General features: G+C 54.3%; 1 non-coding gene across 1 annotated transcript in view; it reads left to right on the top strand.

Moving 5' to 3' along the window:
* The first annotated feature begins 3,304 nt into the window (after window positions 1–3,304).
* Window positions 3,305–5,000, top strand: part of LOC126197001 (small subunit ribosomal RNA) — a 1,909-nt gene continuing 213 nt past the window's right edge. Inside the window, exon 1 of the ribosomal RNA XR_007539413.1 lies at window positions 3,305–5,000. This exon is cut by the window's right edge and continues 213 nt beyond it. This is a non-coding gene — a ribosomal RNA (small subunit ribosomal RNA).

The following is a 5,000-nucleotide window of genomic DNA, read 5'->3' as shown; positions in this document are numbered from 1 at the left end:
AAGTGTTTCGCAGCCCTGACCCACCGGCACGGTGTTGCGTCCCCCACCTCAAACATGTGACGTAGTCACACCACCGGTTTTGACTAATAGACAGAATGTTTATAATCATATGCCATACACCGGGGGACGATGCCGCGAGGTGTAGCTAGCTAGTGCAGTCGCACCGCTACTACTGTACAGAGATAGAACAGGCATTGACTATACATACATTAAGCTTATACACGGCGGTGCTTAGTAATACGCGCAGTCATCGGAATACAGATAACACATACAACTGTCCCTATACATGCTGAACGTCTGTGCACACAATGTCAACCACACGTCACCCACACACTCCATCACCCACTAGTCTATGCATGTAACAGACGCAGACACAACATCTAAGTACCAGCATGGAACAACATCCAGTGCATCCTCTCGGCCACAGTACACCATCCACACTATGATAACCAGACCGGGACGTCGAACCAGAAAACTGAATATCCCACTCTTCCTACAACCACCATTGCTCAGATACGCCACCAACACCCACACATGTCCTACACAGGGGTGCACCCAACAGCACCACACTGCCGCATCTCACAGCACATAAACAATGGCAGGAATGAAAGACACAGGTGTGCCACTCCTTTGCCACAAACACAGAACGGGCGCGCCACCTGCCATGAGCCACAAGTGCAACTGACGTGACATATCTGATAGTGCCTCAGGCGTCCACTTACTACCATCACTATCAACGAACCTCGCCACCCCACCCCCCCCCCACACACACACCATCCCTTAACCCAACTTCTGCCTTAACCTAACCCAACTTCTGCCTTAACCTAACCCAACTTCTGCCTTAACCTAACCCAACTTCTGCCTTAACCTAACCCAACTTCTGCCTTAACCTAACCCAACTTCTGCCTTAACCTAACCCAACTTCTGCCTTAACCTAACCCAACTTCTGCCTTAACCTAACCCAACTTCTGCCTTAACCTAACCCAACTTCTGCCTTAACCTAACCCAACTTCTGCCTTAACCTAACCCAACTTCTGCCTTAACCTAACCCAACTTCTGCCTTAACCTAACCCAACTTCTGCCTTAACCTAACCCAACTTCTGCCTTAACCTAACCCAACTTCTGCCTTAACCTAACCCAACTTCTGCCTTAACCTAACCCAACTTCTGCCTTAACCTAACCCAACTTCTGCCTTAACCTAACCCAACTTCTGCCTTAACCTAACCCAACTTCTGCCTTAACCTAACCCAACTTCTGCCTTAACCTAACCCAACTTCTGCCTTAACCTAACCCAACTTCTGCCTTAACCTAACCCAACTTCTGCCTTAACCTAACCCAAGTTGCGCCTTAACCTAACCCAAGTTGCGCCTTAACCTAACCCAAGTTGCGCCTTAACCTAACCCAAGTTGCGCCTTAACCTAACCCAAGTTGCGCCCTAACCTAACCCAAGTTGCGCCCTAACCTAACCCAAGTTGCGCCCTAACCTAACCCAAGTTGCGCCCTAACCTAACCCAAGTTGCGCCCTAACCTAACCCAAGTTGCGCCCTAACCTAACCCAAGTTGCGCCCTAACCTAACCCAAGTTGCGCCCTAACCTAACCCAAGTTGCGCCCTAACCTAACCCAAGTTGCGCCCTAACCTAACCCAAGTTGCGCCCTAACCTAACCCAAGTTGCGCCCTAACCTAACCCAAGTTGCGCCCTAACCTAACCCAAGTTGCGCCCTAACCTAACCCAAGTTGCGCCCTAACCTAACCCAAGTTGCGCCCTAACCTAACCCAAGTTGCGCCCTAACCTAACCCAAGTTGCGCCCTAACCTAACCCACGTTGGGCCCTAACCTAACCCACGTTGGGCCCTAACCTAACCCACGTTGGGCCCTAACCTAACCCACGTTGCGCCCTAACCTGCCCTGTAATTGTTAGTTATATGACTCTAGGAATTCGTGTAGCGTTGCCTAATTGCAACCATCTCAACATAGTTCACTTCGCGCACACTGTGGTGTTCTGCGTATTGATTCATTTTACGGTGCGTACCCTCACATCTTGCGAGTGTTGCTTACTTTCCACATGGTCCCGCTATCCACTGTATTGTGTACTGCAATAGGACGTATATCGCCCCCGCCCCCCCCTCCCCTCCTGTCACCTCTAGCTCGTCGGTCAGGAGTTCGCGTGTTGAATGCGCTTCGCAGCTGTGCAATGGCATTCGTATACGTACGCTGGCCACCTTCCACGTGTTCTTTCGTGCACACGTCGCAGCGTGTATGTATGCTGATGGAGTGCGTCGTGACACACAACATCCAGGCATGCAAGACTCGTAGAAGTCGCAAATGTAGATGGATGTCTACGTTTGCTGCCCAAGTTACGCAAATGAACTGGAAATCCGTTGTTGCGCGGTTGTTCGCGCTGGAGGTGAATCGTTGATATCGACGATCGGTACAGGTATTAACCGGTTGCTTCAGCGACACCCGTCATACCCACGAACGTGAGTGGGCATGTGGGTATGAAGCGATACGCGGCGGTGGCTGGGTGGGACCGTCCCCGGCCGGTGAGGGGGGGGCGCCCGGCGTGCTGGCCGCGCGCTGCGTGGGCGCACGCGCGGCAGCCGGCTGGTGGGGGCGCCCAGTGGCAGGCGCGCCGGCTGACGGACGCGGCAGGCGGCGCATCTGCGTGCCGGCGCACCCAGCGCGCGGCGCCGTGCGGCCAAAGTGGGTCCTCCCGGGCCCGGTGCGAAGCGCGGTGGACATCTGCAGTGTGCTGGTCCGATTGAGGACTGTGTGCGTTGAGGATGCGCCGCCGCCCGGCACTCGGCGCCGCGACGCCGTCTGCTGCTCGGTCGCCCCCGCGGTTCTCGCAGGTGGTTTGTATCGCAGCTGTGCGGATGTGTTGGCGCGTGCGCTGTGCTGGGAGAGTTCGCTTTGGCACCCAAGTGGGGCTCTGCCCCTCTGTGGCGCTGGCGTTGGAGCTGCCCGGTCACTGTTTGTGGCCGCGTGTTGTCTCCCGCCGGCAACACCACGACAGCACGCTCCCGGGCCTCTGTCGGCAGCGGCAAGCTCAGTTGGGAGCACGGGTGGTCGCACTGAAAGCGTCTACTCGCCTATCTCCGGGCGATTGCGCCTCTCTCGAACCCGACCAAGTACTTAGGACGGCGCTGCGCGCCGCCGGGACCTGAGAGGGTTTCGAGGTGTATCGTGCAGGGGAGCCCAGCCTCCTCCTGTTTGCAGAATAATTGAGCGGACGCTTGCGTGTTCGCGCGGGCCCCCGGGACACACTCCCGGGCGGCCGGCTGCTCAGCTCTAGTTGACGCAGCTCCCTGGTTGATCCTGCCAGTAGTCATATGCTTGTCTCAAAGATTAAGCCATGCATGTCTCAGTACAAGCCGCATTAAGGTGAAACCGCGAATGGCTCATTAAATCAGTTATGGTTCCTTAGATCGTACCCACGTTACTTGGATAACTGTGGTAATTCTAGAGCTAATACATGCAAACAGAGTCCCGACCAGAGATGGAAGGGACGCTTTTATTAGATCAAAACCAATCGGTCGGCTCGTCCGGTCCGTTTGCCTTGGTGACTCTGAATAACTTTGGGCTGATCGCACGGTCTTCGTACCGGCGACGCATCTTTCAAATGTCTGCCTTATCAACTGTCGATGGTAGGTTCTGCGCCTACCATGGTTGTAACGGGTAACGGGGAATCAGGGTTCGATTCCGGAGAGGGAGCCTGAGAAACGGCTACCACATCCAAGGAAGGCAGCAGGCGCGCAAATTACCCACTCCCGGCACGGGGAGGTAGTGACGAAAAATAACGATACGGGACTCATCCGAGGCCCCGTAATCGGAATGAGTACACTTTAAATCCTTTAACGAGTATCTATTGGAGGGCAAGTCTGGTGCCAGCAGCCGCGGTAATTCCAGCTCCAATAGCGTATATTAAAGTTGTTGCGGTTAAAAAGCTCGTAGTTGGATTTGTGTCCCACGCTGTTGGTTCACCGCCCGTCGGTGTTTAACTGGCATGTATCGTGGGACGTCCTGCCGGTGGGGCGAGCCGAAGGCGTGCGACCGCCTCGTGCGTGCTCGTGCGTCCCGAGGCGGACCCCGTTGAAATCCTACCAGGGTGCTCTTTATTGAGTGTCTCGGTGGGCCGGCACGTTTACTTTGAACAAATTAGAGTGCTTAAAGCAGGCAAGCCCGCCTGAATACTGTGTGCATGGAATAATGGAATAGGACCTCGGTTCTATTTTGTTGGTTTTCGGAACCCGAGGTAATGATTAATAGGGACAGGCGGGGGCATTCGTATTGCGACGTTAGAGGTGAAATTCTTGGATCGTCGCAAGACGAACAGAAGCGAAAGCATTTGCCAAGTATGTTTTCATTAATCAAGAACGAAAGTTAGAGGTTCGAAGGCGATCAGATACCGCCCTAGTTCTAACCATAAACGATGCCAGCCAGCGATCCGCCGCAGTTCCTCCGATGACTCGGCGGGCAGCCTCCGGGAAACCAAAGCTTTTGGGTTCCGGGGGAAGTATGGTTGCAAAGCTGAAACTTAAAGGAATTGACGGAAGGGCACCACCAGGAGTGGAGCCTGCGGCTTAATTTGACTCAACACGGGAAACCTCACCAGGCCCGGACACCGGAAGGATTGACAGATTGATAGCTCTTTCTTGATTCGGTGGGTGGTGGTGCATGGCCGTTCTTAGTTGGTGGAGCGATTTGTCTGGTTAATTCCGATAACGAACGAGACTCTAGCCTGCTAACTAGTCGCGTGACATCCTTCGTGCTGTCAGCGATTACTTTTCTTCTTAGAGGGACAGGCGGCTTCTAGCCGCACGAGATTGAGCAATAACAGGTCTGTGATGCCCTTAGATGTTCTGGGCCGCACGCGCGCTACACTGAAGGAATCAGCGTGTCTTCCTAGGCCGAAAGGTCGGGGTAACCCGCTGAACCTCCTTCGTGCTAGGGATTGGGGCTTGCAATTGTTCCCCATGAACGAGGAATTCCCAGTAAGCG

This window comes from Schistocerca nitens, chromosome 7, assembly GCF_023898315.1.
Source record: "Schistocerca nitens isolate TAMUIC-IGC-003100 chromosome 7, iqSchNite1.1, whole genome shotgun sequence".
Classification (NCBI taxonomy): Eukaryota; Metazoa; Arthropoda; class Insecta; order Orthoptera; family Acrididae; genus Schistocerca; species Schistocerca nitens.
Note: the sequence above shows the minus strand (reverse complement) of the source record. Positions and strands in the feature narration are given on the sequence as shown.